An 11984-nucleotide genomic window follows, 5' to 3' on the forward strand; every position below is an offset into this window, starting at 1 on the left:
AAGGTTTTAAGATCTCCTTAACATGTGAAAGAACCAAAGTTTCAGATGCGATTCCCTCTATTCTCTGGTCTCTGGGACAGGTTTCCTTGTAAACATGAGTGTGGTTAACCTTGCTGACTGTCATGGCTGAAGTCTCTGGTTGGTTCAGTTAGTGATCTGGTCTCGTTTAACTTGGTCAGAACACTTGAACCTCAACTTGGTCTTCACTGGTGACAGGCTACTGATAGCAACTGACCCCCCATCACAGCTGCTGGCTCAACAGCTACGGCGAACTCCTTACAGGCCAGCCAGCTTCCAGCCAGCTTTCAACCCAATGCCTGTGCCACTGGGAGCTGGGGTTGGTTCAGGAAAGGAAACCTCAGATCTTGCTTCTGCCTGATCCCATTCTAAGCCAAGTTCCTAGAGTCTTGTTCAAGGCTGGTGGGAGGGGGGCGGTTCAAGAAGTGACCTTTCCCTAGCTTTCTCAATGGAGAGTGAAAGCAACAGCCTCCTTCTTAGCCTTTCATGTTGCTCTTCTTTACTGAAAGTATGCCTTCCTATATCCTGCAGCCGCAAGCTGGAAAATCGCTAACTGCTTCCTTCTTTCCCACTGTCCCTCACTTGCTTCTTCCTTTCAATTATTTCCTCGCCAGAAATGAACAGTATTTCTCTATATATCCCCTATGCTCTATTTTCCTCGCACCGCCACTGGGAAGCAAGTATAAGAGCCTAAAGTGCTGCATGGGTGTGGTAAGGAATAACTAAAACTTGGTTTCATTAGATTGACTTTTGATAGTCGAAGATTTGGAAAATACATGCTTGCTAAAGACTTTAGTGGATTTGCAAGGCTGCCATCTTGTGACTTAATCCAATTTAGAATATTATTAACTATTGCCTAGGTCTTCTCTAACCAGTCACAATTACCTTTCAATTGTAGATTACAGAAGAAGTAAAAAAAGAAACGAACCTGTTAGTTCAGAGAGAACTGATTGATAGAGAAATTGTGATAATGATGTCAATATGTGACAGTAAAACAGCACCCAGGAAGAGCACTAGGGTTTCTGGCACTGTGTGTCTTGACATGTCTGAGTGTTTGGCATGGATGGGGAGGGGGGGGAGGGGGTCCTCTGTTGCTGAAGGGACATTTCACTGATAACTCTGAGAGAGCACTTCCAAAAGTTTTACATTCCAAGAGATTTACTTCCTTTTTTAATGTCAATGAGCAAACAGATGGTGGTAATATACGTTTTATATGTGTATTTTGGATTTATTTTTTAAAACTTTGCCTATAGTCATCTCAATGAACGATTCTATTTTTCCAATCTACAATCTGATTCACTTGCTCTGTAATTCTCTACTGTGTCTGTTCTGGAACTACGAGGAAAATGTCAAGCATAAGATGTGAGCATTTCCCTAATCAGAGCAGAGAAGTGAAGATTTTAATGTCTATTTAAAATGCTCTGGGGTCCATAATAAAAATGCTAACATAACACAAAATATACTATTAAACATATTTACACACTAAATATCCCCTAATGTTGGACAAATCTTAACCAAAAGTGGTTTATATTCTGTGCTAATAAAATTCCATTCTTCCTACTTAATGAATTATTTCAAAGACAATTTTCACCAGCATGTGACTGTAAAGGGCTGGTATTTTTAATCCTCTGTAAATACATTCAAAGCTTAAACACAGTGGGAAGTTTCTTCTCTGTTGGAAATTTCATACAGCTGTGTTGAGCAAAAGACGTTGAGTTGTCTTTCAAATTGGACACTTTAATTTAACTAAAGTAAATTAAACTCCACAATGTAGGGCATAAACCTGATTTAAAAACAAGTAGTTCAAAGGTTAAAAACCACTCTTGTTTCAAATAAAACATTAAATTGTAGAGTAACAAATAGTATAATCACCTTAATATCGGTTAAGAGATCAAGTTACATGTATTTGAAAAGGACTAAGTTATACATACGTGTCGCAGAGCAGCACTGATTTAACAAATGTGCGTGATTTTCATTAACCCTATTTACATGCACACAAAGAGACTGCAAAATCTTCACAATATTCTATCCAAATATGCACTTAACAAAAATACTATAAGTATTATAATTTCCACAATTCTCATTGCTTCTCTAACTGCAGAAATAGTTTGAGTCTTGCCTTGACTAACGGCAAGATTGTACTATAGAATGTTTTCAAGGTTTTATATTTCAAAGGGCAAGGAACGCTGTTCCAGGCAGTAATTTCTAGAAAGCATGATGTATAGAGGCAGGAGTCATAAAAGCCAATCCTTTGATTCTCTCCAGTGATCTCATGTGCCTACAGTAAAAATAAACCTTTCAGTATTTGCAACCATGTCATGAATAAATTGGTCTTTTGATTTAACCCTACTGAACTGGACAGATCGCCAACTGAATAGAATGTGAAATAGTCTATGAGGTGCAACTATTGACTGATGCAGAAAGAAAGGCAATAAGACACACTGGAGGCCATGTTCCACTTTGCTGAGTTAAATAAAGGCACTAAGATGATTACAAATGTCCAGAAGCCCTAATCAATGTACCTGGTAGACACAGAGAAGCCTTAAAGTTTTAGACTACTGTCAGCAACGAAGAGTGAAAGCCCTTTATTAACTCATCTGAACGTACTAGATTGTCGCCTTAAGCATAAATAAATAAAGACAGAATCCAGCAATAATGCGTAAATTTGGAGACAGAACACAGTGACAAGAACACATGGAGTTCCAGGGCATTATGTTGTATATTGTGTGGTGATGTCAAGCTGTAGGTAGACAGAGGCTCAGCGGGGGGGCCCTCCACTAGAATATTTGAGACTGGGACAGGGAAATATAGCCATCTGAAACGAGGAAGAATGAACATCAAAAGGCAAGATGTGTGGGTGTATTGAAAGGATGCCCAAAAAATTCTTAGACACTTTTACTATTAAAATGTGAAGTCTAATTCCCTTCTTCTCGAATCTAGGCTGGCTGGACTCAGTGACTCGTGTCTAACTAATAGAAGGTGGCTAGAATGATGCCGCATGGCTCCTAAGGCTAGATTTGAAAAGGCGATATAGTTTCCCCCCAGCTCTCTCTTTTCAAGAGGCTTACCCTTAGAACCCTGGTCACGTGAAGAGGTCTCATGTAGGTGTCCCTGTCAACAGCCTTTCCTGAGGCCCAAGCATGCAGCCAGAATCGCCTGCCAGCCACCTGGGAGTGGAATTCTCAGAAATGATTCCAGCTTCTGTCACTGCCCGGCTGCGTGAAAGACTGGGAGAAAAAACTGCCTATCTGAATACATTTAACACCAAAAACTGTGAAGAGATAAGACTAATGAGTGATTAGTGTGGTGTTAATTCATTAAGTATGGAAGAGTTTTTATACAGTAATAGGTGACTGAAACAATGGATATTTGCAAGAATAATGACCCTAAGAGGTGGCTTGTTGGGACATTCCTGTTGAGGTCAGTGTGCTACGCTCACCTATGCCAGGGATTACAGTAATTCTCAAGTTTTTATCACAGACATGAAATGTAATTCATGTAATACAACATGTAATTGCTAATAATGGTGGCATGCTTTGTGCAGTATTGCCTTAATATGAAGTGACTTGTATATAATCTGTGAAATGTTGATCTAAAGAGTAAGAATTGTTCCATTTGTGTCCAGCACCAAGAGGAAGGGTGACTCCACCATGTGCCTTGAGTATTCTAGCCAACTCGGCAGGTATATTCTTGTCACGGAGATAAGGCTCTCTGTGCACAATACTCTGATCGAACTAGCCATATAATCATTTTTATTTAAGTTATATACTTATGCCCCATATTGTTTCAGAACAGATTTGAGGAAGCTTAAAAGGATATATCCTTTGGAAAGGGCAGCATATATTTAAAATGTGGCACAAATTTGGCTCTAATTGTTTTAAGATTCAAAATAAAATGTGAAATTTAGACAATTACATAATTCACAGGGTTCATAACATTAAACAAAACAATTTCTCAGGAGTATACTTATTCTTAACATAAAAAATGAAACAGAATTATTTTTCTTTCACAGCAGGATAGTAAAATGAGGTTATTATGTTTTGTAAATGAACAACATCTTTTCAATTACTACACAAGCAAGTTCTAGAATATTTCTTTTTCTTTCTGTCTTTTGGTTACTATCTTACAGTTTAAATTAAATAAGTAAAACTAATTTTACTAAAAATAACCAAGCAATAAGCAGATATAAATTAAAAGATGAAAAAATACCCCTTTATTTTTGCTTCTATCCCTGCCACCCAATTTGAAAAGTCAATGTTATCAAACAAGAAATTTTAGACTCTATTTTAATTTCACAGATTTGTTTATTCCTGCAACAGCATCACACAGTCTAACAAGGTTGTTTCTTGGACTGTCTTTCAATAACGCTAGTGGCAAAACATTTCTCAGTGTGTGAGACAAGGGACGGAGGCAATATAATGTGATCTAGGCATCAGATCTTCAGTTATGACAATCTAAGAATTCATTTTAAAATATCTGGAAAAGTATATGTGCTACATGTAATTCAAACACCTATGAAATACTATTTTTGTATCAATTGAACTGGTAACAAATGATGAATAGTGGTGACCGTAAAATTATTTTGTCCAGTAATTGTCTATAATGTAGCTATTAAGTTATTCAACAATAGTTCAGGGTCATAGGTCTTATCAGTAACATTATTTTGTGAAGCCATAGTATGGATCCACTGGAATAAAGACATAGTCACTCTCTCTAAGGAGAGGTGAGTGAGGGCACAGCGAACCTACTTGAAGGGTCAGGCTTTCCTTCAGTAACTTATTTGAAATGACCGAGATTCGTAGAGGATGGGGCGACCAAGGCCCCAGGGTTCTGCTCCACATACGCAGTCACCAGGTGATTAGCATTGCCTTCATTTGATTTTGGTCAGTAAGTATGGTTTATTTATTACTTTCCTACAGAGAAAGAAGCAGCAGATCATCTGCTATGAGTATTCATGTCTATTGGCAGTTTTATTTCTCACGACAAATGAATTCACTGGCATTTTATTTGTCCTTTTCCCATGTTTTAATGAATGTATTGATCACCTAGCAGTTAACTACACTTGGGCAGGTGAATAGAATCAAATGTTAAAAATACCTTGTATTGTGATGACTTTACCCCTGCATGTAATAAATATTGACTATGTTTGGCATTATTCTTTGTTGTTGTTGTTGTTTTAAATATATCTCTATTGATTTCAGAGAGAGGAAGGGAGAGGGAGGGAGAAAGAGAAACATCAATGATGAGAGTCATTGATCGGCTGCCTTCCTCGCGCCCCCTGCTGGGGATCGAACCCGCAACCCGGGCCTGTGTCCTGACCGGGAATCGAACCGCGATCTCCCGGATCCTAGGTCGATGCTCACCCGCCAGGCCATGCCCAGCCGGGCTGCTGGCCATTATTCTTGATATGCTGACTGAGGTTAGAATGTTTTGCAAGACAGACAGATCAAGTTTGTCTGCTCTTCTGAAGTTTATATTCTATTTAGGAAAACAAGCAATATATAAATAAATATGGCCATTCTAGAAAGCATTATGAGGCTTTAAAATTGGGTTTTGACCTTGGAAAATGGTCTTTTGATTGGAAAGTGTAAGACTTAAAACAAGAGGAACTGAATACAAACACTGTAATCTAGTTTTGGTGAAGCTGTTTCTCATGAGAGTACAATTCTAAAGTTGCTACCTATGTATACTGAGAGTGAACAAACAAGTAAACGGATGGCAGATGGTAGGAGTGAGATTTCTCACTGTTGGAGTCGGAGGTTATAGGTAAGCAAGGAGGTGGAATAAGCCCTTAGATTTTGGATTAGAGTTGGAGACATGAGTATAAACTCATCTGTAGCTTAATATAACGTACATGAACAGATACAGAAAAAAATCTAGATAACTGTGTACATGGTTTAATATTCATATATATATTTCCTAGTGCTGTTCACTGACAGGGTTTATAAGCAAGTATCTCTATAGTAATAATCAGTCAGTGCCCAAATCATGATTTCTAATACCATTCTCCAATTAAAGGAACTGAGGCTTCTTGGAGAAATGTTAGGGTACAGAATACACAAGAGTCTGGAATATCTTATACTACCAGAAAGTAAGGAAGTATTCAAAGAACAAAAAAGATGAAGGCATATCAAAGGGACATAGGAGCCAATCTGAAAAAGTTCCCATTGGCCAAAGCTGGAATAATTTGAGCAACAAAAAAAATAACATAGTAATGGATTATAATCCAAAATATTAAATAAATAGCCATGAGTTTATACAAAAACACAGACCCAGTGGTGTGTTGGTGAATGTAAAATATAAATGAATGATGGAATAAATAAATGGGGAAGGGGGACAAATCTCTGGTACAGAAGAATAATTTATGTAGATACTCCCCACTCAAGGAAGTAGAGCTTGCCTCCCCTGCCCTTGAGGGTAGACTATGCTTAATGACTTACTTCCAAAGAGGACGGTGAAGGAAGGTGTGGGGGAGAGGAGAGTAATTTAACAGTGGAGAAATCTGATAAACACTGTCTCAGCCTCCTGATCAAGGTTATTATTACCAACAGTAAGTCATGTTGATAGCATGGAATACCCTTGATCTAATCTAATGGGAATGAACTTCACCTTTCTGGTCTTCCTCCCTGAAAACCCACGACCTCAGTTTGACCGTAAGATAAACTTCAGAAAAACCTTAATTGAGGGACCTTACAAAATACCTCACCGGTACTTCTCAAAACTGTCAAAGTCATCCAAAATAAGGAAAATCTGAGAAACTATTAAAGACGAATGGAGGCTAAGGAAACATGACTAAACATAATTCAGTATCCTGGCTGTGATCATGGAGCAGGAAAGGGCATTAGGTAAAAACTAGTGAAAACCAAATACAATGTGGAATTGAGTTAGTACTAATATAATAATGTTGGTTTTTCTGTTGTAAGAAATATATCATAGTAACATAAGATGTTAACAATATGGAAAACTGGATGTGGGATATAACAGGAACTCTAAACTACCTTTGCAATTTTTCGGTAAGTCTAAAAGCATTGCAAAATTGATAGTTTATTTAATTTAAAAAAAAAATGAACCCTGGGTTTTGTGAAAAGTGAATGACTAAGAGGCAGTGCGAGTTAGTTATTTTAGACTGGAGGTAGTCGGGGAAGGCTTTTCTGAGGAAGTGATATTTGAACCTAGTCAAAACCAGGGGTGCAAAGTTCTGGGGGAAGGGCACTCCTGATAGATGCAAAAACTTGAAGCAATAATGAACTGAGGGTGTTTAAGGAACAGCGGAAAGACCTGTGTGGCTAAGAACGTAGTATATGAGTAGAGAAACTGGTACAAGATGAAAGCAAAGAATTCAAGGGAGTAGAATATGTCGGGCTTTGCAGGCCGTATGTCTTTTTCTCATAGGAGACAATGAGCTGCTGCAGCATAGGTCAGGTGACACCCTTTTCTCTCCTAACTCTAGCAAGCACACGGACTCATAAATATAGTTTGTTTGTTTGTTTGTTTGTTTGTTTGTTTGTTTGTGTGACTGAATTGGAAACTGAGAGGAGGAAATAGGCCCCATGGTGTGCTGGTGAATGTCTAACAACTTATCCTCTAGAAGAAAATAATAGCCAGATTTGTACTGTTGACCAATTTCCTTGGTATGAATAGTTGTGCCACAGCCAGCATCAACCTACCAATGTGATATCATTGAATGAGGCATTAGAAATGTGTACAAAAATATCTCAAGAGACACCATGGTTCTAGTACATCAACGCAGAGAAACCACTTAGGATCTCTCTGAACAGCATTCATTTAGCACAATTCTCAGTTGGTTATGACTCCACCTGTTCAATCACAAACACATATTTTCCCAACTTCTTTGGAAGGACATTATTAAGCGTCTTAAATTATAAGTAAAATAAAGTTATCCAAGAAAAAGATAGTTCAAAGTATAAATCCTTCAATTTATTCTTGGTGAACTAATTTTGGCTCCCCCCAAATCACCAATTCCCTGTAACTGTACCTATAGTTCATCTCTGCCTTAATCATTTCCTAAGGCTTTTCTGGGCATTGATAACTTGTCCAGCAGTTTTTTTCTTGGACAAATTATAATCTTCACATTTTTGAAGATCAGAACCTCTCCTACTTCTTTCAAACACCACCACTTTGTACCAGTGATTGCTCAATGATTACTGGCAGTAATTCGGTACCTTATGGCAATGAGTCTCCTTTTAGTAAAAGTAGCTGGTTGGAATCACCATCCTGAGGTCCTGGAGCTTGGCCAGCATGTTAATATTGGAGAGCTCTTCCTGGAACTGAACATATCTTCTTTGGATGCAGCTGACAATGAGAGACAGTGACAAGATGAAACATCTGCTCCATGGCCCACCAGGTCAAGAACATGTAGAGAGTCAGGACTGAAGGAATGCCATAAGGTCGTATAGAAAGGCAACAACTCCAAGAAGTAATTCTAGTCAAGACATACAAGATGCCATAGTTCTTTGTGAGAACTCTCATATGTTGGCGTAGATTTATAGTCATCGTTAAATTTTCTAATGTGTGGATCAGGTTTTATGTGTACATACAACAAAAATTACTGCAGACCATATTTCAAAGATGTGCAATTTCCAAATATAAAGATCAGCGTTCACTAGTAGTGTGGTCTCTAAAGGAGATAAAGGACCAGCTCACATTATAGTTTTAGAGTGGGATTTCTTATAAAAGCTCATTTAATCTTAAACGTAGCCTTCTGATAATATGACCCCATTTATAACACAGGAAACAATGTTCGGAGAGTTAAATCATTAAGAGGAACCATAAAAATTTGCCATATTTGTGGGTCAAAAATGCAAATATCAGTAGTTTCATATTTAGTCTATTCTGTCCAAAAGTCACAGTGTTAGTGACAAAGCAAGGACCCCACTTCTTAAACCAGACCCTGTTCTCTTTCCATTTCACTACATGGCATTTTTAGGATGGCAATCTTTCAGATAATATAAACATCTGGAAAATGGGCTTTTTTACTTTTTATATGTGGCTTAAAAGCAATAAATGATTAGAAAATTATTAGAAAATAAATCATATTGTTCATTTAGTGTTATGTTGACAAGAGTTGTTAGCTCTACTGCTTACCCACACTACCTGATTAACAAAATGCATCTTCCTGGGCCACATATCTGGTGATGCTGATTAAAGATGTTTGTAACAAGGCTCAAATTCTGCATTTTAATACCCATCTGCCATGGTTCTGATCCACCTAATTCTGGAGAGGTATTGGGGAATCACTGAGATAGAAAAGGCCAGCTGTGATGAACTGGGTTTTTCTCTTTGTGTGCAGAGTGTTTCAGCACCACGCAGATGCACTGAGCCTGAGTATTGAGTTTGGACGATATGAATAGGAGACTCAATGATTAAGCATCAGGCTAATATTCAGTGCACAACTGGCTAGGACTGCATCTTCAATTCAGCCCGTACTGAGAATACCTGCTAGGGGGGTGAGTAAATTAGAAAGAGTAGATTCCTTTCTTCCTTCGCACACTCACCTGCTCTCTCTTCTCCAACATCACCAGACCCCATTTTCTTTTCTCCTTGACATGTCCTGAAGCCAACAGCTGTCACTAAGTAAGCGTGACCAATCAGACTTCTGGTGGGAGAAACATCCCAGAAAGAAACCATTTTGCACAGAAAGTTAAAAAAAAAAAAAAAAAAAAATCCTCTTTATTTTGCTATCACGTTAGAAACCTTTCATGTTAACCAAATAAGTATGCCAAGAGACAGCATCCACAGAGTAAACAGCAAATAAAACATAAAAATAAGGTAATTATCTTTCTTTCCTTCAGATTTATATTCCATTTTCATCAGCCATTAGTAAATTGGCTTTTTATTTATTTGTTTCTGTAACTCACCGAGTTTGGCGTATATGCTCCCCAAAATAGCACATGATTATATTTTCTCTGTGTCAGTCATTTATCAATGTCAAAGGGATCTGGGGTATTCTCTACTGAGATCTCCTCCCTCCCCACCATCCTCTTTCTCTCTCTCTCTCACACATACATACACACACACACACACACACACACACACACACACTCATCAATCCTGTTTTTCTCTATGTTTACATCCCCCCAATTTAGGGGACTAGGGAATAGGAATAAGGACTGACAATTTTCCCTTTTTTCAGCTTAAATTACAAATCCTTAAGGGCTGTTTGCAAGTTCTACATACTTAGATATTTAAAAACAGGCACTTATGTATTTCAACACATCTCCTGAGCACACGTCACGTCCCAAATGCTGTGCTAAGCCACTGGGATATATCCCTTCAAAAAGCAGGCATTAACCACGGCTTCTTGAGCTCATGTGCTAGCAGGGAAGATGGACATCACACATTTCAGCGAAACCATGACTGTTAGGAAATGCAGAATAACACCAAGGGAGAATATAACGGGGACACATAACCTTATCTGGGATTCAAAGAAGGCCCCCAGGACGACATACTTAGCATATTGGTGGGGGCAGAAGCAAAGGGAGAGAGTGGCAAGAAATTAGGTGAGGCACAGGGGCCAGATTAGGAAGCTAAGCAGCACTTAGAGCCCTTGATGACTCACGGAAAGGTTCCGTATAGAAGAGTAACATTAACTGCTTTCATTTCACTGTGAGTTCACCATCTTCAAATGAGTGGATATTTGCTTCCCAATGTACTACCAAGTATATGCAGTTCATTTTCAAAACCAGTTTTGCAACTGTCTAACACTGCTGAAGTGTTTACATCTACTATTTGTAAAAACAGCTTCATTCTCTGCTTAGTGTATGCCTATACAATAGATAACCATGTTTCCCAGGTGTTTATGTGGCAAAATAATGCAGTGAGTTAAGGAATACTCTGATGGATCACTTTACTTGAAGCTGATTTTAGATCAATACATTACATGTAAAAAGCATCTTTTTTTTCTTTCTTTTTTTTTGTGGTTTGATAATTTTATGTAGTTCAGAAACCACTCTTACCTAAATCAGGATATATTTAACCTTAGTAGAATCCTTCAGCCCACTTATACTCTCAACATCTCATTTTATACCAATGTCAATGCTCCTACTTTTATAACCATTATTTTAAAACAGGAAAGGGATTTAGAGATAACTTTAGTTGAGTCCACACCACTTCCATTCAGACACCAAGAGGTTCAATGATCAGCCCTAGATCACGCTGGTCTCTTGATTTACTTTCAAGTTTTGACCATGCCATGTAGCTTTTGCCAGCCCTCAAATGCAGATTCACAGGCCATCCTCAAACAATGGAGATTAAAAATGTGGGACCCAGGACCTGTTACAATAGTTACTGTATCAGGAGATTTGATGTAGAGCACATACTTCTACACCCGTAATCAGAAAACAAAACCAAAACAATCCTGCACAAAGTAAACCTCAAACTATAATTCCTGTCTTGAAAAATAAGAATTGCTTTGATCCTAACACATAAAAGAGGTGTATTCAATAATTATTAAGGTTCCAACCTTGACAGTAATTTCTACTAAAATGTTTTTCTTTTTTTATAACAGAAAACTTGTTACTAAAAAGTTGCAAAGGGTTTTACAGAATGTGAAACAGCTTTCATAAACCCCTAACTTGGTGAACTAATATGCAATGAACTTAACTTGAAAGCACACGACTTCCCTTAAAGATAATCTAGTTTTGAATAGTTAAGAAATAAAGCTTTAAAAAAATCTTTTGATTTAATTATTCTCAAAATATCCTTTTTAAAAATGAAAACAACTTGCACTTGCTCATTAAAGAGGAGCCTGTTGCTTCCACTCATTTCAACAATAGTAATTTAATGTTTTTTGTTTTTTACTCTGATACACTCAGTGGGTTATATACTCCACGGGTGCTCAATAAATGGTTGCTGTCGGACTGACTGACAGATGTGTTTGATCTCCTAAGCACTACTGAAGTGAGCACAAGCAGATACCCAGATGCTGAAAGGGAGTAGCTGATAGA

This window comes from Miniopterus natalensis, chromosome X (genome assembly GCF_054644295.1).
Source record: "Miniopterus natalensis isolate mMinNat1 chromosome X, mMinNat1.hap1, whole genome shotgun sequence".
In the NCBI taxonomy this organism is placed as follows: Eukaryota; Metazoa; Chordata; class Mammalia; order Chiroptera; family Miniopteridae; genus Miniopterus; species Miniopterus natalensis.